General features: G+C 35.6%; 1 long non-coding RNA gene across 3 annotated transcripts in view; it reads right to left on the bottom strand.

The window, feature by feature from the left end:
* The window catches only part of LOC141517983 (uncharacterized), a 202843-nt gene that overhangs the window by 76365 nt on the left and 100126 nt on the right, over positions 1-26352 (bottom strand). The gene's annotated exons all lie outside the window — the stretch shown is intronic.

The following is a 26352-nucleotide window of genomic DNA, read 5'->3' as shown; positions in this document are numbered from 1 at the left end:
TAGAGTTTCAAGATCTAAGACCAAATCACTTTACAATATACTTCTTGAGTGATGTTAAAATGGTCTTCTCTCCCTCTCTCTCTCTCTCTCTCTCTCTCTCTCTCTCTATATATATATATATATATATATATATATATATATATATATATGTATATATTATATATACATATATATAATAAGGTTTCAAATTTATAATCTATGGTTCTGTCTTTTTAGATCATAACCCTGTTTCTTCTATATAGAACATACAGAATCCTAGGTGCCTTTCTCCTTTAGAATATCCTAAAGATAGGACATTTCTTGGTACCCTTTCCAGTGTTCACATATCCTGGCACATAAGACCAGGAAAAGGATTTACCATACTGCTTGGTCTCCAGTGCCACTTTCATACCTGCCCTTTGCTGCCATTACTTAGCAACTACTTTTGAAGCTTGACTTATACTATCTAAATCTGTTACCATCACCTATAGACTTCAAAGAGTGATCTTTTTCCACCTCAAAGTGTTCAGGGTTTGGCTCACAGTCTTCTCATTTCAACCACTCTTCTATTTGTATTCTCTGACCTATTAGTTCTTCAACTTCCTCAACTTCCTTGAATTCTGCTTCTAGTCTATCTCAACCAAATAAGTATTTAATATGATAAAGCTAAACTTTACTGAGGAGGCAAGAGATAACCACTAAAGATATTTAAGCAGAGGAGAGACATGATTAGATCAATTAATTTAACATTTTTTCCAGGTAACTTCATTTTCTATCAGCAGCCCTTGTTTGGTTTCAATTCCATGAAACATCATACCATCTCATAATAAACTGATCATTCAGATTGACTCAGTTTTTGATGCTCAACACCTTCCCAACTTCTTCAGTTGCCTCCCCCTTCTTACTAGAGGGCTGGAAAGTAGGGCAATAAATTCCTTCCAAGGCTCTTTTTTTTTATAGAGGGCTCATAACTTTCAGAACTCTACAGATAACTCTCTGTTTTCTATTATCAGATTAGTTTTGAGTCCATGAAATATCTTGCCACCTTGTTAGCATCCCCTCCCAACTTTTCAGCTTCCTTTTGTGTGCTGTCTTCTTACATTAAGTTATAAACTCCTGGGTACAGCTAGGTGGAGCAGTGGATAGAGCATTGACCCTGGAGTCAAAAGGACCTGAGTTCAAATCCTGTATTAGATACTTAATAATTACCTAGCTGTGTGACCTTGGGTAAGTCACTTAACCCCATTGCCTCCCTTCCTCCCCCCAAAATAAGCCCCCTGAGGGCAGGAACTGTCTTTATTTTTCCTATTTCTATTCCTAGTGCTTAGTACAGTGTATGACACATAGCAGGTTCTTTATAAAATTTTATTGAATTGAACTGGATTGAAAATAGTTACTGACACCATGCTAAGCACAGGGGATAGAATGAAAAAATTGAAAGAATTTCTCCCTCCCCTCAAGGAGCTTACATTCTCTTAGGAGAGCAGCATGTACATATGCACCTATAAATACATATAATATAAAAGGCCTATAAATAAATAAATAAGAGATAATTTTACAAGATAATTAAGGAGAGCACTAGCAGTTAGGATAATCAGGAAATAATCCTCATACCCATCATTTAAGTAACACGTTAATTTTTGCAAAACATTTTACATATATGCTAAATCATGGAATTCTCACAACACTGTGGGTAGGTGTTTTACATATTTTCCATTTTACATATGAAGAAACTGAAGCACAGAGCTGGTAGGTGACCTTCTCAGCATCATACAACTAGTAAGTGAGGGGCAGCTAAGTGGCACAGTGGATAGAACACTGGCCCTGGAGTCAGGAGGACCTGAGTTCAATTTCGGTCTCAGATATTTAATCATTAACCTAGCTGTGTGACCTTGAACAAGTCACTTAACTCCATTGCCTTGCAAAAAATAAATTAAAAAACAACTAGTAAGTGTGTAGGACAAACTTTGGATTCAGATCTTCCTGATTTTCAATCAATTCTGTATTCACTGCCTCAAGGAAGGAAAAAAATTGTAGGGAAGAGGGTATCTAAGCAGAGTTTTGAAGGACCCAATAGATTCTAAGAGAAGAGGAAAAATATTTTTAGACTTGTGTTATTTCTGATACAAAGAAACAAAGATAAGAAATGGTACGTCTTGTATGAGTAACAACAAGAACCATCTGGCTACACTTGAAGTTGATAAAAGCAGTGATTTTAATAGTAGGCCTGAAAATATAGACTTGAATCAGGTTATCAAGGACTTTAAATGTGAAACCAAGTTGTTTCTAGAAACAAGAAATCAGTGAAATTTCCCAAGGGGGAATAGAGTTAGTTACATAGATCAGTGAAAAGTAGTCTAGTAGTCTAGAGGAGTATCCAGTAGTCTGAAAACAGTAGCCCTCTGTCTTTACCAAGCCAGTAACCATGGGAGCTAAAGGAAATAAATAGAAGTGATTTTATGAAAGAAGAATCTGAAATGCTTGGCAATTTATTAGATATATGAAGTGAAGATTCAAGGATGACCCTGAGAACCTTAGTCTATGTAACTACAAGGCTGGTGTTATCTTCAATAGAAATAGGAAAGATCAAGAGTAGTGAGTTTGGAGGAAAAAAACAATCCTTCAATCGACAAGCATTAATTAGGCACTTACTATCTTTTTATGCTAGGAGCTAGATACATATAGAGACGAATAAAATATATATAGCATCCATTAAATAACAGTTGAACTGAGTTTTAAAGGAAACTTTGGAGGTTGGAGTGAAGAGAATGGGGAGCTTCTAGTGAAAATGCAGGGAGATGGGAAATGTAATATTATATATGGACAACAGAAGGAAGACCATTCTGACTAAACATCTGAGTCATGGGAAAGTGTTGGAAATGAGAGGTAGAAGCAGGTAAGGAAGAGTTTTAAAAGACTAATGGAAGTTTGTCATAGGGAGATATTTGAGTTCATTGAGTAGGCTCTGGTATGGTGATATCTATACTTTATTTGTTACAAGGGTTTTATTTGTATCATTGTTTTTTCTCTGTTGGGGATGGGATGGGAAGTGGGAAGGAAAGAAATGTTTGTTCAATTGTTTTAAAAAGTTTTAAAAATCACTGGCATCTATGTTACAGGAAGGAGCCAAGCTAGGGCAAAGCTGAGGCATGGAGACTTCTAGTAAGGAAAGTGGTAATGAGAGCCTGAAACATGGCTATTTTCATGGTGTAATGAATAGAGAGCTAGACTTGCAATCAGGTTCAAATTTTACCTCAGATATTTTCTAGTTATGGGCAATTACAAGGCATTCAATCCATCAGAACCTCAAATTTCTTTTCAGTAAAATGGGGAGGCGGTTATATATGTTATATCACATTTTATAGTGAGGAAAGGAAATATGAGTTATTACTGGTGATTCATTGGATCTGAGTAGCAAGAGAGGAGAGCATCAAAGATGATCCCTAAGTTTCAAATATAGGAGACTGAATAACAAAAAGATTGAAATAAAAAAGTAAAAGATTTAAGGGAAAAGCTCAATTTTGGGGGAAGCATGCTGAGTTTAGGGTACCTTGACAGACAGATGGAGTTATCCTGAAGGGAGTTAGACATCCAAGACTGGGAGCCAGAAGAGCTCCTGGAGAACCCGAGGTCAACATAACACAAGGTATCAGAGAAAGTCATCTCTGTGGATGATGTTCAGATCATGTATTTAAACAATTTCTTCTTCAAAGTAATTGCTTCTTCAGCCCAGAATTCCTAAATTCATTAAAGCCTAGTTACTGTAGTGTCTCTATGTCTTTGGTACAGATGCTTTTAATCCTCCCCTTTTGTTTAATTTTCACTGGAAATCTGGGAGGGGAAACTTGGTTGGAATCATAGCCCTCCCAAGCAGTCTCAGAGCCCCAAATGCTGACTGTCTAGAAGACAGTTTCCTCAAATCCATCATTTGACCTAATTTTTTATTTTTCAAAATAACGATTAGCTTTTCAGGATTTCTTTTTAAATCCCCTCAAGTTTTAAGAACTGCTGAATCTATTTAAAACAATGAGGTTAGCCTAGTCTGACAGAAAAGCTCAATTAAGAATAATATATATATATATGTATATATAATATTACCATATACATACTTTAAAAATGCTTAACTGACAAAAACACTGATATTTTTAAGAATAGATATTATTATCCTCATTTTTACAAATAAGGAAGCTGAAGCCCAGCAAATAAAAGTGACTGGCCCAGGGTCAAAAATAGAAACTTAACATTTGTAAAACTATTCAAAGTTATTAAACTACTATATATATATATATATATTAATTAATAAATAGGATTAATATATACATGAATTAATAATTGTATTTATATATATTAATTCATTTGGGTCTTAAAACAACATTGTATTATAAATTTTTTTATTCTCATTTCACAAAGAAACTGATATGCATAGAAATTATGTGATTATAAAAGTCAGGGGGTGAGATTTGAACTTTTATCTTCCTAACTCCAAGTCCTCCACTCTATCCCCTAGAAAACAGAATTCTTGAAAAGCAGGAATAAAACTCAGAATTACTATTAGTCTGATATTCTTTCTATTTACCTATACTAGTTTCTGCTACAACCATTTAATGAGTCTTCCAAAATTTGCTTTCATCTTCTAATTCAATTCAATTCAATTCAACAAATGCAAAAGCCTGCCTTGTTTAAGTCTTGTGCTGAACTGTGTAGGACACAGAGATTAAAAAAAAAATGAAATGGCCTCTAATCTTAAAAAAATATATATATACATATATATATATATATATAGTCATTTGAATATAGGTTATTCTACTACTTCTATCTTCCGTCTCCTTGTCTCCTACCTCCACTGAGGTATCTACATGTAGGTACAGATATTTCATTTATCTCACTTGAATGATCAAAAAAATTCAACCCAACACCTTAATAAGGTCAAAGGTAATCAACCAATTAATATTTATTAAGATCCTATAGGGTGCCAGACACTGCTAAGATCTAGGGATACAAAAGGAAGCAAAAGATAGTCCCTGCTAAATCACTCCCCTGACAAGAAATTCAAATAAAAACAACTATGAGTAACTTCCTTGTTCTTAGAAGAGTGGAAAAGATGACTCAAAAAAGAAGGAAAAAAGAAAATGACAATTATTAAAAGGGCCATGAGAAATCAAACACACTTAATGTAGTCATCATGGAGCTCTTAATTGGTTAGACCATTCTGAAAAACAAGTGAAACTACATCCTTATCACTAAACTTCACATACTCTTACTCAGCAATATTTTCACTACTAGGTTCAACCCCTAAAGAAATCAAAGAAGGCAGGAAAATATGCTACATACACAAAAAAAACTATTTATAGCAGTTATTTTGGTTGCAGCAAGAATTAGAAACTACTGGAGAATAACTGAGCAAATTGATATTTGAATATTATTACTGCACTATCAGAAATGTCTTGAGGAGATTGATATGGATTTATATGAAGTGAGCAGAACAAGGATAATAATTTATAGAATTAAGTAAAGTATTGAAAAACACAAGTCTGGAAAAATGCAAATACTCTGATTTAATGACCAACATTGATTAACTTTGGACAAGGAACAAAATATATTAACTACTGACTCTCCAAGAATGAATGAAGGAAGATTTTATTAAGTGCTTACTATTTGAAAGGCCTGGTGCTAAGTACTGGAGATACAAATGGGGGGGGGGGAACAAGGAAAAAATTGTTTTGCTCTCAAGGGACCCACATTTTAATGGTGATGGTGGGGGGGGAGAAGAGAAGAGAAATAGATGGAGTGAGATGAAAGTTCCCATGGTTCTTAGGGAGAAGCGGTGAAATAGAATGCAGTGACTTTCCCCAGGTCACATAGCTAGTAAGTATCTGAGGTCAGATTTTTTTTTGAAGGGGTGGATCACATTCTTTATCATAAGTACATCATAGAAGGTACTTCCATATTTTTCCACCATTGCTGTTGCTGACTATAATTCCCTCCCTCCATTCCTCCCCACTATCTATTATATTTTCCCCTCTCCTTTCACTCAGCCCCTCTTCAAAAATGTGCTATGTGGCAGCCTGGTGGTACAGTACACAGAGTACCAGCCCTGGGGTCAAGAGGCCCCAAGCCTTTGTCCCACCCCAGAGACACAGCACCCACCTGGCCCCAGGGTCCAAGGCAGGCTACCTAATCCCACCACCTTGCAAAAAGTAAAAAAGGAAATGTGTTATATCTGACTATCCTCTCCCATGATCTATTCTCTTCCTCTATCACCCACATCACACTCCCCTCCCAGTCTCCCCCTTCTCTCCCTTTTCTTCTAGATTTCTATACCTTATTAAGTGTGCATGCTGTTTCCTCTCTGAGTCATTTCTGATGAAAATGAAGGCTCCCTCATTCCCCTGAAGTCATATTTGAACTCATGTCTTCCTGACTCCAGGCCCAACACTTCACCCACTGCACCACCTAGATGTCCCCAAACACATAGTAAGTGCTTAATAGTTGTTGAATGATTGATTGCAGAAAGCATCATCAACCCAAACAAATTCCCGAATAGCTCATTTCTGAAAATGTTTCTCTCAATCTGCTTTTGAAGTTTCCACTCTCACAGACCCCGATAAAAACCCAGAAGCTTGAATCTAAGAATCTTGGCAGTAGAATTGCTTCTAGTTCAGTGCCCCGTTTAGATATTATTCTGGAAAGTAATTCCTATGAAATTGTAGCCTAAAAATTATTCCAGCAAGTGCTATGACCACAGCTACTGAAGACCCACCAAAGTCTTTGCAGTATTGGTAACAGTAACTGGCCTCATTTTCCCAGCTATACACTTTGTATGCTGCCAATGTTATTCTTTGGTGGGCCCCTCACCCTCTATCAACCAAACAATAAAAGTTCATTAATTCACCAAGGTCCAAAAACCATGAATTGAAGCTTAATATACAAAGAAAGCAATGAAAAAGTCCCTCTTCTCAAGGAGTTTCCAATCTAGCAACATTATCTTTCCTTACTCATTTGCCCCTCTATGCCTGGGACCAGAATCTTGGTTTGTTGATTTACTAACTAGGCTTTTTAAAATTCTCTCTGACATGTTAAAAGAGTCAAAAAGATCATTTTTTAAAGGTATCATGTCTGAAGATTTCTTCTCATACTACATGTCCTTTCTCCTTTGTTTTACATTTTCTCTCTTGTCTTTGGGAATTCTAATATGTAGAAACCAAATTGAGGGACCCTGGAATTCACTTAACTCTAGTCTGCATCCTTAGTTCTGGTCTGTACACAGTGTTAACTCAAGTGAGTTCACACACAGAACCCAGGGGCTTTAACACAGTGTGGTAGGAGCTATTATTAATTTCCCCATCCTAGCTAAATAATTCAATTCAATTAGCATCTTGCTCCATATGAGTCATTTAGAATCACAGTATTCCAGAGTTGAAAGAGGCTGCAGGGACCATTTAGTTCTATCCTAACATAGACTTTCTCCCTCCCAGACCACACATTCTAGACAAGCTTCTCCTTTCCCCTCCTCTGCATTTGCTGATGATGAATTTCTTTCTGGCTAACCCTTTGACATCAGGGAATACTATATTATGTACACTGAAACATTCTAATTAGTATATCTCAAAGGTGTCCTTGGTGTTTTGCAGTGGCTTACATTTCCTCAAATAATAGAAGCTCTGGGGATCTTGGTATACAGGGGAGATGGATGGCAAGTATGATTGTGTTTTAGGGAACAGAAGGTGTAACTGAATAGATTGTTTGACCACTGGATGATCAAATTAGATGAGAAATTTTATGGAGGGGACAAGCAAAATATAAGAACAACTCCTCTTATGACCTGTCTCCACAGTAAACAACAGAAATAGTAACTCAATAGAGTTATATCTTAGTTTCATCATAAATCCATGAAACTTAGGTTTGGGAGGGACTAAAAAATCAGCTAATCTCCCTACCCCCTCATTTTACAGATGAGTAAACTGAGGTTCAGAGAGGTTATTGAAGAGTTCCTGGGCAGTGTGACTCTATGGAAAAAGAAACATTTGAACATATTCAAAATGGTTATTTTTTCCCCAATGTAGGATCATGAGATCTAGAATTAGAGGATACTATGCAGATGGGCAATAGCCCAACCATATCATTTTTTATATAAAGAAGCAGTCCCCAAAACAAAGTTTCTTATTCAAGGTCACCAAGTAATAAATTCCAGAACTATTCACAATAAGCTAGACTGAATACCAATTTAAAAAAATTTAGAATTGGTCTACTAACAATTAAGGCCCTAGAGGGCCCATATTTTAGCTAGTCTTTTTTTAATCTCCCATAGCCTGGTATGATGTTTGGCACAATGTAAACACTTAATAAATAGTTGTGTTGTGTTGTGGAATCTTGTGTTACATTGCTATATATTGTAACATGGAATTGAAGAAGTCAGGAAATACTTATACCCTGGATTCAAATCTGCAGGACTTTGAGGATGTTCTGTTGTGTAAGAGTTTACAATTCAATGAAGTTAGAGAGAATGACTTATCAACTAGGCTATTGCTTTTGGAAGGGTTATATAAATCTGATTCCATCCTTGTACTTTTCCACGTCAAAGTGCCTCTTCCTCACCACCACTGTCCTAGATGTGATGCCTGCCCCTATTAGAATATAAACTCCTTGAGAACAGACACTGTCTTTATTTTTGTATTTGAATCTTTATGTTCATTCATTCATATGTTGAAACTTTTCACCCAAAGTTTAGGAAAGTTGCTTACTTATGGTGAATACCAGATTAGTGAATAATTAAAATTGAAAGTCTCATAGAGATAAAAAGTACAAAGATTCTTGACGTTCTTATATATAACTATAGAAATATTAACTTTTATTTTAGGGTCTCTGAGAAGAGATTTATTTGTTTTTTATGATTTTTTTTAGCATTGTCATCTCCATAAGCCACCATTTCATTTATATCATTGTTGCAAAATTTTAATCCTTTAACCAAAAACATTATTGGATTATGAAACAATTCCATGTGCTTAAAATCCTCTGCTTTAAAAACAATGAGTTTGAACTTAAAATTCAATGTTGAATGGTTGTGTGATCTTGAGAAAGTTATTTAATTTCCTCAGTTTTCTCATCTGTAAAAGTGGAAGTGATAATACTTTCTTGTCTATTACCTAACTTTTAAATGTGTTTAGTTAGACAACCTTATTATATCTTGTAGAAACATCTAAAAAGATGATGAATTGGGTCCAGAATTAGTCTAGCAGAAAATAAGAAATTACTTAAAAAACAGATATTTTATTGTCTGATCTTGATATCTCTTATACTTTTTGTTTCTTCCTTAAGGATATGATTTCTCTCTCATCACACTCAATTTGGATCAATGTACAACATGGAAACAAAGTAAAGACTGACAGATTACTTTCCGTGGGGTTGGGGGTATGGGTGGGGGAGGGAAGTAAGATTGAGGAGGAAATTGTAAAACTCAAATAAAATCTTTAATAAAAGAAAAATTAAGGAATTGCATTGTCTCTGGGAAATTGCAAAGGTCTTATAAGGACCCCAAAGTTCTTCCTTAAACAAAGGTCCTTCTTTTTAATATCAAAGTTCTGCCAGTGTTATATGACTTGTGAGTCATGGAACACTACAACCTCTGAAGAATTCATAATGAGTATCACCTAAAGGACAATGATGAGGCACAGGGTGGGTGTGAACAGGCTGCAACATATAACAACACAAGGAATTAATTACAAATAAAAAATGGGTTACAGGATGTCATCAAAGTAATCTACTATCAAAGGAGATGAACTAGTCTCAAGATGAAAGTGGTAGATAACCAATGAAGAGTCATTGGTTCCACCAGTATCTTTGACATGTCTGGGGGAACTGAAGAGGGTCCCCAGCTCCTTGGGTAGAAGGAATTCTTGAACTCATGGGAAAACCAGAACAAGAGTCAAATAGGATAAGCAGACATGGAAATTTAGGGATCTGCATCATTGTAGTAAATATTCACTTTAAAGAAATCATAGACTGAAATAATTTAAGTGCCTGTTTCATAGAGATGTTATGAGGCTTAGATGAGATAACGTATATAAAATATTTTGTACATTTTATTATGTTATATAAATGTCTATTATTATTATTATTATTATTATTATTATTATTATTAATCAGTAATATAAAGACATTATAGCCTGGAGAATAGAATGTTTAGTTTAAAGTGAAGACAATCTGGTTTCAAATCCTATCTCGGACACTTACTAGGCTATATAATATTGGGCAAATTCTTTAATATCTCTGGGCCTCAGATGATTCTAGGACTTCTCTACAAAGTCATAGAGTCATAGACTGATTGGAATATAACTAGTATCTGTGTATGTGGAGGGATCCTACAAAATAAGTACTTATGATGACATCATATGTCCTTCACAAGCACATCCATTATCTGTCAAATGGATGCTCATCATTCTTAGAGTCTCTACTTGGAAAAGGCAAACCTGAAATCACCTAGAAATGAGAGTTATTTTCTTCATTGATTTCATAGTTAAGGTAGTTAATAATAAGCTTTGCTCATCTGAAAAGAAAAGCTAAAATGATATCCAAAAAGTGTCACTTGAAATACTGCAAACAGAATAGGAAATGTTCAGTAACCTCTTTTAAAATGGCTCATTGATTTTATTTGTCAATGTTCTCCAAGTATCTCAAAGAAGTTAACTATCTTGGGAAATATATTAACTCTTTGGAGATACCATTGATAAAGCATTAGTACCCTACTGTAATAGTTTATTGATGATAAACTAATGGCAAAGGAAATACAATGCTGGCCTTGGAGTCAGGATGACCAAATTTCAAATCCTTGCCTTTGATATTTATCAACTATGTAACTATGGGCAAGTCATTGGATTTTCTCTGAGCCACAGTTCCTTCACCTGTAAAATATGTGTAATAATTTTCTCATGGGGTTGTTGTGAAGAACAAATGTGATCATGTATAAAGAGTGCTTTTGCAAATGTGAGTTCTAAAAAGTGTCAGTTATCCTCATCATGGCTCCTCTAATAATAAGTAGATCAATGCAGACTCCAGGTTTACCAAACTTACTGAGGAAAAAATCTTCCTCTAAAGCCTTATTGTGGCAGAAAAATTGATTAGCCTGGGTTCTTGAAGGCTAGATCAGGTCCCCCTTATATAGTAAGGCTCTGAATAGGAAAATGAACAAGGTGAAGAGTATCTGCTATTTAAGGACCAACCTAATAAAACACAGAAGACTGGTTATAGAAGGTACCTGTGAAAGGACAGGTGGATCTAGTTGATTGTGCACTTGGTTTTGTCAAATTTCACAATAAGAAGGGGCAGCTAGGTGGCACAGTAAACAGAGAACTGGCCCTGGAGTTAGGAGTACCTGAGTTCAAATCTGATCTCAGACACTTAATAATTGCCTAGTTGTGTGTGACCTTGGGCAAGTCGCTTAACCCCATTGCCTTAAATAAAATATATTTTTTTAAATTTCACAATAAGAAATCTTCATTAAACTTAATTAAACATTAATAAACACAGCACCACTTTATTTGGTGATAAATCCAAAATAAAAGAATGGCATAGCCCCCATCCTCTAGTAGCTTATTTTGTTTCTTGTTTAGTCAATTCTCATTTCTGTCCAACTAATTATAACCCCTTTAGTCGGGGGGAGGCAGGGAGGTGGCATGCTCTTGGCAAAGGTACTGGAATGGTTTGTATTTCTTTCTCCAGATCATTTTAGAGATGAGGAAACTGAGGTAAATAGGGTTAAATGACTTAATCAGGACATATCTAGTAAGTGTTTGAGGTTGAATTTGAACTTAGGAAGAGGAGTTTTCTTGCCTCAAAGCCAAGTATTCATTGTACTTTCTAGGAGTGTGCAGTCTAATAAAGATGATGATTAGATAGATAGATAGATAGATAGATAGATAGATAGATAGATACAAATCACATGATACAGAATAGAATATAATCCAAATTCAATTGCATAAGCATTTCTTAACTCTTCACAATGTCCCAGGTGATGTATTAGACACTGGAGATCAAGAGACCAAACACACATACACACACACACACACACACACACACACAGACACACACCAATAAAAACAACAGCAAATAGAAAACTGAGGCAAACAAGAAGGTAAGTGACTTGAAGTTGCTATGTGATACAAGAGACTGACCACAGGGTCTGAAGCCAAGAAGACCTAACTTCAAATCCAGCTTCCCATAGTTGTTAGCTGTGTGACACTGGTCAAATAACTTAAATTCTCTCTGCCTCAATTTCCTCAACCAAGATAGCATCTACCTCACAGGGTTGCTGTGAGGATAAATGAGATAATATTTGTAAAGAGTTAGCATAGCGTTTGGTATACAAAAGACACTTAATAAATGCATGCTCCCTCTCCCTTCCCTTTTTTTTCCCCCAGGGTCACACAGTTAATAAATAACAGGTCAAATTTGACCGCAGGAGGTATTCTGGCTCTTGGCCCAGTTCTCTGTACACTCTACCACATATTTGCCTTTGGTAGGTAATTATCATTTCTACCCAAAAGAATCAAGGAAGACTTCATATAGAAGGTGGCACATGAACTGAGCTTTGAAAGAAAGGGATTTAAAAAGAGATGTATACATCTAGTAAAGTTGGGAAATTAGATATATTTTCAAACTCAACAAAGGTTTTAATTTGTTTTGCTTGATTATACTCATTTGATATAGGAGAACTTCTATTTGTTTGGGGGTGGAGTGTTGGTGGGAAATGATAAATGTAAAAAGAAAGGAAGAAAAAAGGAAGTAAGGAAAGAATAACAGTGAAACATTTGAAAATACACAGAAGAAAACAAAAAAATAGTACAGAAGGGTACCCAAACAAATAGGCTAATGTCATCATGGTGTTAAATTTAAATTTAAATATATATGTATATATATATATATATATATATATATTTAAATATTTATATTGAAAAATATTCTTTAAAAGACAGCCTAGGACCTGAGAAGACTCGTGTTCAAATCCCACATGGTACACACACTTGCAGGATGACTTCGGATGTAGCACTTAACCTTTTAGTGCTCTATAGACAAATTGCTAAGATGGTAAATTGCAAAGAAAGTACAAATCTTCATTGGTAGAGGCATTTTCCTTATCTAGAATTTCCCCATATCAATGAAATGATAGACCTAGTCTTAACTCTTTAGACAAAAGTAACCCATTCAGAAGTCTAGAGTTTCATATACAATTTTCTTTTTTGTTGTTGTTTTTTGCATGCTGAAACGTCCATTTTAGACAATGCTTGTTAAGTTTATATACAAAGATTTTCTTTAAAGATTACATTGGCAGCTAGATGAAGGGCAGATTAGGGAGAGGAGAAACTGGAGGTGATTATGATAGACCAGAAAAAATGTAATAAGGTCCTGAGCTAGGGTGATGATTGGGAGAGAGAAGGAGACAGTTATAAGAGATAATGAAGACATATACTTGCGAAGATTGCAGATAATTGCATGTGAGGATGAAGGAGAGGATGGAGTTCAAGATGACTCAAAGTTTTCATATTTTGGATAACTAGAGGACAAGTGGTGTCATCAGAAGTAGGAGGGAGGGGCAGACTTTAAATGGAAGATAGTGAGTTTATTTTTGAACATGTTGGGTTTGAGATTACTGAGAGCATTCAAAGGAGATGTCCATACAACATTTAGACAAGAGTGCACAAGAGAAGTCTAAACTGGAGATAGACACTCCATAAATTGAAAAACATTAATGAAATACCCAATATGTGTTAAGATGCTTAAGACTAAAATTAACATAATTTTTTCTCTAGGTCATCTTTCAGTCTAATGGGGGAAAGGGCCTAGTACAGGTTCACAATCTCAGAGCTTTAGAGTTGTAAATAAAGTTAATACAAGGTAGAATGTGATAAAATAGAGAAGAAATTCAGATAAAATGTACCAGCAAAACTTAAAAAGAGATGGAGTCATTTGTATTGAGTTTATCACTGAAGATCTAGGAGTGACTGAGTATGCAATAAAAACCTTTTAAGACTATAACAACTGATAAATGAATTCCTCTAAAATGCTGGGAAGTAGGTATCATGCAGAATAGAGTAGGGGATAGAGAGCTAGCATTGGAAGACTACAGTTCAAGACTGACCTCTGTGATTACTGGCTCTGTGGCCCTAAGTCACAACTTCTCAGTTCCCTCATCATTTTCTTAAACTAAGGCCCTAAAAAGGTCCTGATCTACATTAGTAGAAGATGTTCCTTACCAAACACTTTTTATTGATAAAATTAAAGGTCTATTCACCCAAAAAATTACCAGTATGAAAATTGATATTCAAAACCCAGGACTACTTACTCCAGGTCCCTTTTGTTTTTTCTTTTCTTTTCTTTTTTAAATTTCATTTATTTAAGGCAATGGAGTTATTTTTCTTTTCTTTTTTTAAAATTTTATTTATTTAAGACAATGGGCTTAAGTGACTTTCCCAAGGTCACACAACTAGGCATAAGTGTCTGAGGCTGAATTTAAACTCAGGTCCTCCTGATTCCAGGGACTTCCTTTTGCTTTTCACCATACTGTCCCATTTCCCCTAAATCACTCATACTTCAGTGATACAATATATGAACTTTTATGTAGCATCTTACTCCCACCCCACTCCACACCACCATCCTCTGCCACCCATCACTTATCTCACAAAGAAAGCATCATTTGAAGGTGGTTCTCAGGAGAAGGATGCCCATTCTTTAATTTGTCATTCTTTGAAAAAGTAAAAGCAACCACTGGCTTCATGATGGCAATGAATTCTTGGGTGCAACTAGGAAAAACAAAGACCATTTGCTACCCCCAGTCTATTAATAAACAATGATTAACTCCCTATTATGAATCTGTGTTAGATGTGTGGGCTAAGCACAGAGAGGCAGTATTGCAGACTGAATAGAATTTGGGAATCAGAGGTCCTGGGTTTGAAATCTCTCCCAAATCATTCAACCTTGGGCAAATAACTTTATTTCTCTGACCTCAGTGTTTTTATTAATTCTACAAAATTCAGGTTCTAAGTTGATGTCCTCTAAGGTCCTTTCCATTTCTACAGCTAACTCATATTTGAGCCTGAATCCTCTTTAAAATATTCTAGTGAATGCTTATCTAACCTTTCACTTGAAGCCTTCTAGGTATGAGAACTCACCAGCTACCTAGAACCACCCTCAAGGCAGCTCAGTCACCCTTAAATTCCATTGAACAGTCAGTTCTTCACCACCTAGGTAACTTTCATTTTTAGAAAGTCACTGTTTAGGAGCTTTAACCAGCTGCTGACCTAGAGGCAGTCAATCACCCAACACCTTCTTATACTAATCCTCCATGCTTTCTCCCTGAATTTGTCCCTCATGACTCATAATCTCCAATACAAGGAAGATCTTGGCCTCTATGGCCAACCCTCCCATCTGTCATCACTCCTATAACTCATCTCCAAATAAAACTCACCTTTCTCTGACTTTGCCACTTCTGCCCATTTACTTTATGGGCAAATACATTTCAGTAAGATATGCACCTTTTCATTTCTGGAATAGCCTATTATAAGTTCTTTTACAATAGTAACACTGCCAGTGAGGCACAATTATTAGCATGGATATCCTAATGGCTTTTAAAAAATACTTTTGCAACCTCTATAAAGAGGTAGGCTGAAAGACTGTGAACTTTAATGTTGAGTTAATATAAGCAATGAATGAATGTGCTAATGACTTTAAAATACAAACTAATGAAGGCAGTCCTTGAGTGTCTATTTTAAGGCTTGCCTGTTGATGTACTTGTTGCCAGGATCCTATTTGAAGTAGGTGATGATAATACCATGTCACTGACCTCATGCTTTCCCTGCTAGAAATCACAAAGTCAATCAGCAGCCTTCCTGGAACAAATCAGTGTTTCTTTTTAAACTGCAGTATGAGCTCAAGTGAAGATTGCACTACAATCAGTTTGATCAAGTCCTCATTCATTTATTCATATGACAGGAAAGATATGAATTTGAGTCCTCTCTCCCCCTCAAACACATATATTCTGACTGTACTACCCAGGCAAGTCACATAATTTCTGGGTGTCTCCAGTCATTCTCTAGGACAATAGCAGAGTCTGTGTAGATCTTCCTTGATAAAGAGAGTTTACTCCCTGGGAAATTACAGATTCAAAAAAAAAGAAGAAAAATATAAAAACAATAATGTAGTAGAATGCTGTATTTGGAGCTGAAATGTACATTTTTGTTGTTGTTTAGTCCTTTCAGTTATATCTCACCCTTCATGCTCTCTTGGTAGAAGTACTAGTTTGTCATTTCTTTATCCAGCTCATTTTACATATAAAGAAACTGAGGTAGATAGGTTATGTGACCTGTCCAAGTTCATACAACTGGTAAGTGTCTAAGACCAGATTTGAACTCAAGAAAAGGAATTTTCCTGACTTCAAGCCCAACTATGAAACTAAAGACAAAAATACCATCATATTGGCCCAAGTCATAGCTATTAAGAGTCAGAATTCAATGTGATCTCAGATCATCTATTGGAAGGTCCAGAGTTCCTTCCACATCACAGTGCCTTTCTGATAACTTTAGAGAGAATTAGAGAGGCAGAATGTCTGGGGAGTGGGAAGGTACCACACCTTTCAGAAATTACCTGCAAACCCCAGCTTACTCCAAGCTACAGGTATACCTTGTCCTACTATGCCTATCTAGTCCTCTTGATGCCTCGCTGAAATATGAAGCTGGCTCCAGTCTATTGTCTTCAATGGAAGAAAAGTTCTGGAAGGTCTTACTAAGCTGAAAAAACTGAGTGTTACCTTGTTAAATATGTATCTGCATGAAAGAATAAGTATAGCAAAATACAGGGCGACCCATCACCAGAACATATGATGATGGAGTTTTCTGGTCACAGAAATGCATGGAAACTATCTACTAAGACATGGAGGAGTTATAATCTCATGAAGGTACAGAGTACTCACAGGAATGAAATCAGGAATTCTTAAAGGACAGATTGAAATAATTATGTTTATTGTATTGTTGGGCCCTGGGGGAGAAGAAGACTGGGGCTTCCTTCCCTCAAGAAGATTAGAATCATTTTGTCATGAAAGCAGTGGACATTCACAATGTTTACAAGGGGGGTTACATATACTATCTCATTCAAACCTTACAATAAATAGCCCTATGAGGAAGATAGTACAGATATGATTAGTCCTATTATACAGATAAGGAAAATGAGGTACAGTGTGCTTGCTCACAGTAATATAATTATTATGTGTCAGAAGTAAAGATGAACACAAGTCTCTTCAGACTATAAGGCTAATGATCTTTTCTCTGCACCATACTTTATCTCAATAAGACATGTATGCCGATAAGCGGAATACAAATATAATGAACATCTAACATATTTGCAGCCCTTTTTTGCTTGCTTAGCTTATGAGGCTTTACCCTTGGAAAATACCAGGGAATTTTTTTCTGGGATGATTGTGCTGATGAAACCTTGGAGAGTACCTTGGTGAGACATTCCTGGAGCATCTCTATTTAGATTTGGTTAACTCACCATGTGTTTGGGAAGAGACTTCTTTTATTGACTATGTATGTCGTCAGAAATCTTGATGTCTTCAAAAGAACTTATATCAGCTCTGGCTTTCTCTCTTTGTTTCATTTGCATGGGGTAAAGGGGTCGATGACCACTAAAACTCTGCCTAAGTGGAAGAGCCTTAGTGCTTTTTCCCTATGAAGTTATATGGTCCTTGAGAAATAGGACCTTCTCCATTTTGTTCAATTTTTTCCCATTCCAATTGAGAGGAGAGGAGTGACCAATCATAGGAGAGAATACCACAGAAATTATGGCTGGATGCTAACCAGACCAGCATCAAAGGCCCAAGGAGCAAGGAATAATATTCAAGAGTAAAAATAAATACCCCAAACCTGTAGAAGGAATCATTCAACAGTCAAGCCACAACTGGACATGAACTTGCTTTAACCAATATTATATAGGAACTGAACTAAGCTTTGAAGTGACTCACCCAGAAACCAAAGTGGTCTAGAGAAGAGAATGCCCTTCAGGTATTGGGAAAAACTTGTATGTTTGTTCTTGCTCTATCTTTGAAGTAAATGTACCTTTGTAATAGCTACCTGGTGTTAATTGGTTAAATGGAACTGGGTTACCAAGGAGTAGCTCCTAACAAATGAGAGAAACAAAGCTAATAAAGGCTCAAGTTGATGTCAGTCTAGAAAATAGTCTCGTAAACCACTCCAAGTAGCCTAAATCCCTTAGAAGTACATTTCGTTGACTTATCCCTAAGAAAGTGTTACATGAATAAGAATCCAACAAATGCATAAGGAGATACAGAAGAGCTATGTGGTCTAAGGAGGGAGAAGGAGAAATTAAGCATAGCGAACATTATGAAGAAAATCATAAAGATAAGTGAGCATAGCATATTTGGGGAAAGGCGAATAGTACGATTTTTTAAAAATTTCAGGCAATGGGGTTAAGTGACTTGCCCAAGATCATACAGCTAGGCAATTATTAAGTGTCTGCAGCTGGATTTGAACTCAAGTCTTCCTGACTCCAAGACCAGTACTCTATTCACTGTGCCACCTAACTGCCCAAAATAGTACAATTTAACAGGTATAAATTATAAGAGAGTAGTGACGTGATATAAAGTCAGATTGTTGAAGACTTTGATTGAATTGACTAGTCGTTATATACCTCACTAGAGACAGAGAGGTCCTAAAGTTTGCATTTGCCTGACAGAAGAGCAGTTTCAAACTCAACAGCTATACATAAGATGCTTAATAAATACTTAATCAGCAACAGATTAATTAATTTATTTTGGACATTGAATGGTATTGTGAAAAGAACTACATCTGAAATCAGAAGATTCAGAAAATTCGGTTTCTCCAATTTCTTGTCAGTCGAACCTTGGGAAAGACAAGAAATTGGTTGAATGAGGTGACCTCTGAGTTAAGTCCCATGCAGGTCCAAATTTATGATCTAACAATCCTATGACCTTTCTGTGCCTTAGTCTCATTATCTCTAAAATGGAAGAATTATATTAAATAATTGTTATGGTCCCTTTGAACTCCAAAATCCTATATCAAGTAAAGCACAAGACATTTTGCTATTCCCCTGAAACTCATTTTGTCAATCTCTAAACTGTACTAGAAAATTTCAAGTTGAAATTAGAACTTAAAGAAAGGAGCAGGTTGCAGGAGCACAGAATGGGCAGTTGTACCTCCTAGTGCTTTAGCATCTTTTGTAAATGTGAGAATTATCTTAACACAAGTTAAATCAATAATGTGGTGATGGAAGAACTTGTCTATATTTTATCTATGGCAAGATTTGTCCACTGAGTCAATCAATACCAAATGTTCCATAAGACAAAAGAGGAAAATATTAAATGTTGGAAGGACTGTGAGAAAATAGGCACATTAGTGCATTAGTGTTGGTGTAGTGTTTCAATCATTCTTAAATCAATAGACAGAAGTTACCATACTGTCCATACTCTTTTACCTAACTATAAATATATACCATACAAGATTTTCCCAATACCTTAAGGGTATTATCTCTCTCTCTCTCTCTCTCTCTCTCTCTCTCTCTCTCTCTCTCTCTCTCTCTCTCTCTCTCTCTCTCTCTCTCTCTCTCCATATATATAATGATATACATATATATATATATGAATAATTATATATGCTCTTTTTATGGCAGCTCCCAAATTGTAAACTAAAGAGATATCCTTCTACTGGGGAGCAGTTAAACAGATTGTGGCATATAAATGTGATGAAATATTATAGTGCCATAAAAAAGTATAAAATGGAAACTTTCAGAAGAAAATGAAAGGAGTTCTATGAATTCATACAGAATGAAATGAGCAAAAATATAACAATTTAAAGTGATGATGAAAGAACACTAACTTTGTAAAACTTCTAGAGTTCTGATTCACACAAGGATAAACCAAGAGTCTTAAAAAATGCTCCAGGGGTAGCTAGGTGTTCCAGTGGATAGAGCACCAGTCCTGGAGTCAAGAGTACCTGAGTTCAAATCCAACCTCAGACACTTAATAATTACCTAGCTGTGTGGCCTTGGGCAAGCAACTTAACCCCATTTGCCTTACAAAAACCGAAAAAGAAAAATGCTCTACTTGCCTTCTCTCAAAGAGATGATGGATTTAAAAATGTAGAAATAGTTGTATATTTTTGCACATGGATAAAGTGAAAATTTGTTTTGCTGGACTATGCAGCTATATTTTAAGGGGATTATTTTTTCAGCTTCTTAAAAGTTCACTCAATGGGGTAGAATGATGGATAAATTAATTTTTAAAATATGTGTTAGCAAAAAATATAAATTCTAAACTGTTTTAAAATTGAAAATGTGAGAATGGTATATTATGATATGAATGGATCATGAAAGGTTATGAAGCATGCCTCCTGTAGTATCTCAGAAGGACTCTTTAGTTGCTTCTATTCAAGAATTACATTGGGCTGATTTTAATCAAGCCCCAGATGAAATTCATGGTTATTTCAGAGAGATCAGTGAAACCATCCAAGAAGGAAAAGCAATGAGTATATCTTGCATATGACATGCAGTCAGAAGGAAGCCCATCAAATGTCTTATCATTATATACCTTGGGTAGCCACTGTAGGTGGGAATCAAATATCAGGGTCTATAATCCAACAGGAGAGAGGAATGAATTGAATTTGGAAAACTGATCAGCTCTTTAAATGTTCCCTAACTAATCATTTCCCCCAAAAGGCCAACATTTTTGCCAACAGTATTTGTATAATATTGCTATATAACTGTGAATCAACTCAAGAGAAATAAAAATCAGAGGACAATGGAAAGGACATGGAAAGAAGCATGATAGATGTGAATAAGATGTAGTACCTTATCAATGATAGCCTGTGTTCCAAAGAGGGTGTAAAAGACCTAATAGAAGCCCTTTGCAACTAGCAGAAGTAGTGATCAAGTATCTTTAATGACTCCCTATTACTTCTAAAGTAAAACAAATAAGCAAAAACAAAACAATTAAACCAACTTTCTCAATCTGGCATCTAAGTTCATCATCTACGATCTGGCTTCAATGGACATTTTCAACTCTATTTTGTTACTCTCCACATATCCTGTGATTCTGTCAAATTAAATTTGATATGATCTCTCCTATCTCATTGTCCTTTACACAAGCTATCTCCCACAAAAATTTCTGGGAGCCAGATCATATACTTTTAATCCAGAAAAATATCTCCTCTTCTGAGCCCCATCACTTTCTGGTGTTTTCTCCATTCTTAAATTACCTTTAGTTATCTAAAAAGAATCATATCCCCCTAGTAGAATGTAAGTTTCTTGAGGGCAGACATTTTCTTTTTGTCTTTGTATACTTAGTATCTGGGTTTAAATCCTGCCTAGAGCACATATTAGCTATGTGACCCTAAGCAAGTCATTTAACTTTTTGGAGTTTCAGTTGTCTTCTTTATAAATTGCAGATGTTTTTGGTTCTGTTCATTCCTATCCAACTCAATGAGACTCCATCTGGAATTTTCTTGGCAAAGATGATGGTGTGGTTTGTCATCTCCTTCTCCAGTTCATTTTACAATGAAGAAGCAGTAACAAACAGGGTTAAATGACTTGTCCAGGATCACACAGCTAGTATAAATCTGAGATCAGATTTGAACTCACAAAGATGAATCTTTCTGACTAATTGCAGATAATAATAGCACCTATCTGTTAGGGTTGTTGTGAGAATCAAAGAGAAAAATGGACATAAAGTGTTATATGAGTATATTGATTAGCTGTATGATATAATGAATAACTTACTGAACTTGGAACTAGGAAAAAAACTAGGTTTAAACTTTATTGCTGATACTTGCTAATTATGTGGCCCTCAATAAATCTCGGTTTCCTCATCTGTAAGATTAGGAATAATAATACCTTATAGCTCCTTCTTCTCAGGGTTGTTGCATGGTCTTAGTGAAATGATATAAAATGCAATTTAAATGTTAGTTGTTCTTATTAGTAGTAGTTAAGTCTTCAGTCTTATTACTAGTGTCAGAATTAAAAATACTACAAGGTTGAAGAACCAGTGAAGTCTCCCAGGCACATGAGGAAACTGAATCTCAGAGGGTAGGGAAAGGTTTTCATCTTATCTCTATCTCTAGTGGCTCGCATAATGCCTTGCATATGGTAGGCACCGAATAAAGAGCCAGCCCAATTAATTAATTAGTTAATTAATTAGTGTAACTGGTACCTTTTGACTGTGTTCTGGGTGCCACATTGTCTTGCACATAGACTTTTTTTTCAGATGGCATCATCAAGATAACAACATTTCTCAAGTGCAGATTAAGGTTCTTAAGGATGGGAGTGGGAGGGAAACTTCAGGAAGCAACAACAGAGCTGTAACATTCAGTACTTCTTTATTAGGACCCTATGACTGTTAATAATAACAGCTCAAGATTTTATAGTGCTTCCCAGATTAAAGAGCACTTTGTGCTTATTAATATATCACAATCATAATTCAGGTTAGGTAGACAAGAATTATTATCCTCACTTGATGAATAGACAAACTAAAACTCAAATAGGGTTGAGTAACTAACTCAAAATTATGAATGAAGCCAAACAGCTAAACCAAGAGTTAAATTAAAACCTTATGTTTCCAATCTCAATGCACTTCTGATGAAAAATATTTTACATCAGGTTATATTTTGATAAATTTATTTACTCAGCATATTCTCTCTCAAAATCCCCAAGGGAATATTCAACTATCTGAAATAAGAGAAACACCGTCCTCTAAGCATCCAAATCACCTGATTTTTTTTTTATTAAGCAAAGCTGAATCATTTCTAAGATGTTCCATAGAACTGGGTTTCTGTATTATCCCTTGAAGGTAACCTTGGATGATGTTCACTTTTCATATTTCCTGAATTTTTTGACACTAATATATTACAAAAGAAGTAACCTGTCTTCCTGGAGAGAATATGTTCTTTATCGTGATTTCATCTTCAGGGTTCCCTCAATCTCAGTTTCCTCATCTTTAAAATGGGAATAATAATAGGACTACTTCAGAGGCTTTTTGTGAGAATCTGATTAGAATATACACATACATATATCACTTTGCAAATCTTCTAAGTGTTATATAAATGTTAGCTATTATTATGATTTAGTGGTTAAGTAAATGAATCATTTAGAAAGTTTAAATGAGTTCTGTTGAACTACTCAGTGAATCTAATCTCCTCAATAAACTAGCCTCCTAATAAGACATTTCTATTTTATTTGGCATAATTGTCTCCATGTAAATTTAGACTTAACATGTTTCTGAGCACTACTCAATACAGTATATGGTAGTACTAAATTCTGGGGACAAGTTAGGATCACAAAATTTTACAGTTGGGAATGTACTTAGAGATCATCTAGTTCAACTTTTTATTTTATAGGTGGACAGCCCATTACAGGAATCCTGAATTCAATTTGAAACTACATTATTAATAAGTAGTTCAGTTGTTGAGCTCAGAGGAAACTTGGGTACAAATTTCTTGAAATCATCCTAAGATCTACTAGTCTTGTTCAGTCTCTCGTCCTCTCTTGCTTAGATTTAAGGTAGCAGCCTCCTGAGTGATCTCTGTGTCTCAAGCATCCTCTCCTTCTAATCCATCCTCCATTTAGTTCCCAAAATAACCTTCCTGAAGCATCTGTCTTACCCTGTCACTGATACTGAAGAAGCTTGGGTTATTCCTTTTTGCCTGAAGGGGAAAATTCGAATCCATTAGTTTGGAATTTAAAATCTTTCATGGTGTGACTCTGACCTACCTTTCTAAACTCATGTGATATTCTCCTCTTTCTGCACTTTATGCTCCAGCTTAACTGAACTACTCAAAGTTCCTTGAACTTGGCATTCTATCGCTGCCTGTTTTCCATGCACTCACTTATCCCATGCCTATAATTTTTAATGTCTTCTTATGTTTGTTAGAATCTTTTGTTTCCTCAAAAGTTCAACTCAGGTGTCACCTCCTACAAGAGGACTTTTCTAACCTAAGAACTACTTTCCCATCTTTCTAGTGCCCTCTGCCCCACTAAATTATCTTGTAACATATAGTTAAATCTTTAATACCTCCAGAAGAATATAAACTCCCTTAGAATTATTTCCCTATTTTTCCCCTGTACTACAAATGCCTAAGATAGTGCAAAATACATGATAGGTACTTAATGTGTCCTTAATAATTATTATTCTCCCTACTTTCTTCTTAGTCAGATTAGATAATAGCTAGTATTTATTTATAAAATGCTTTAGAAATATCTAATTTTATCTTCACAACACCTCTTGGGTGTGATATTTATCCCCAATTTATAAATGAAGAAACTGATACAAACATGGTAAGTGACTTGTTCAGGGTCACCAGCTAATAAGAGGCTACATTTGAACTCTGACCTGAGAGCACATTTGAACCAATCTCCCTAACTCCATTCTCCTATTGTGCCACCAAGTTTCAATTTGGTATAAGCAATATCCTTGCTCACAAGCTGAGACAGGGAAGGCGAGAAAGAAATAAGATTGTTTCAGATTGAAAAGGTAAAAAGTAAGTCAAGAAAGAGAACTAACAGTTGCTTGGGTTTTTTAATTATTTTGTTTGAAGTCACAACTCTAAAGTTAAGCAGTATATTTTTACTGGAAAGAATTAAGAGAATTTCCCCCAATCAACATATAGGAGAAACTGGTCAGAAACAGGAATCCATTTAAAAGCATTTATATGACTAGCCCTTACAGTTTTCCAGAGAGAAGCCAATGATTTAGTTTCATTCGTCCCCTACCATGTTGTAAATATTCTATCTGGCACATTTGTCTAAAACCTACTTAAATGGAGCTTAGAACTTATGGTTTGGACCCAGGTTAGAATCTCTCTGATCCTCAGGCCTCTGTTCAGTAAAAACAAGGATGTGGGCTTGGTGATCATTATTATCTCTTTAAGTTTGTTCTCTTGATTCTATATTTGAAGTATGCATTTGTTTCTGTATGGACAGACACATACACACACACACACACACACACACACATACACATACCACCCCCACAAATTATAAAAGATGAATGAATATGTTAATAAACTACTTCTGAAGAAGCTTTTATAGGGTGAACTCAAAGTGCTTTATAAACATTAACTCATTAATTCTTATATGACACTGAGAGATAGGTAGGTGTTGAGCCTTATTATCCCATTATACACTAAAGAAATGGAGTCAGACAGATTAAATGATTTGCCTACAGTCACAAATGAGGCAGGAGACCTCTTAAAGGCAGACTCTACTCTTTCTCATTGTTGTCTAAACCATTCATTCTCATATATTAACGTGGTAGAATTCCTACAATTATACAGTTTCAAACCAACATTTTTTTATTTTATTTTTTAATTTATGAAATAAAATAAGCATATTCATAATACAGTACTATAAAAAGATGGCTGTACCTGAAAATGCAAAACTATCATGTAAATTATGTGTGTGTAAAACTATTATATACATCTATTTATCAGTTCTTTCTCTGGATGTAGATAGCATCTCAAAATTTTTTAAATTCTCAAAATTTGAATTTTTATAATGGATCCCTTGGCCTTAGATGCCACTTTGCAGGTTATGGGCCCTAGTAGTATGAGAATACACCATTGCATCTGAATACTGATACTCAGAAACATGAATGTTTCTTTCCAACAATACAGATTGTCGCCTATCCCCACTTGCCTAACCTGTGTGAATCTTGTCTATGCTCTATCAATCTTTCTATATCCACCCAATGAGTTGGCCTTCTATACTTTTTCTTGATGGCAAAGTAAACTGGCCTAAGCACTCATTGCATAATTAGAGAACTAGAACATGGATCCTAGATGAGGGTCTAGTAAGCTGTGTGACCTTGAACCAGTCACTTACCTTCTCTGGTCTCAGTTTCCCCATTTACAAAAGAGAGTAGGTTAGACTAATTGATCTCTAAAATTCCTTTCAATTCTAAATCCTATGAAAATGATGTTCAACTCATATGTGTAACTACACAAACTCAGATCATGTCAAATACCATGAAATCCCTGATTTCAAGGGGCCATTTGTCTGGCACAGAGGAGACTTGGTCAGCCCAGTATTTTTAATGTTCTTTTCCAGGTGAGATGTTGCACAATGCTCTCAATGCCAAATAGGCCTTTTCACCTTCAGCTGGTGAAAGGTGAACAGATTCATCTGGAGTGCCAGGGGCAAGTGACCAGACAGGCTGCAAGAATGGCCTAAGCCAGGGAGGTGTGCTCCCATCTCCTATGTAAACTGATCATCTCAGGTTACTTTGGTATTCATCTATAGAATTTTTCAATTATGTATGACTAATTTTGCACAAAGTCATTATTTAAAGCAATTAGTCTAAGTATGAGA

Source organism: Macrotis lagotis, chromosome 1 (genome assembly GCF_037893015.1).
Source record: "Macrotis lagotis isolate mMagLag1 chromosome 1, bilby.v1.9.chrom.fasta, whole genome shotgun sequence".
Lineage (NCBI taxonomy): Eukaryota > Metazoa > Chordata > Mammalia > Peramelemorphia > Peramelidae > Macrotis > Macrotis lagotis.
The sequence above is the reverse complement of the archived record's forward strand: the minus strand, read 5'-3'. Positions and strand labels throughout refer to the sequence as shown.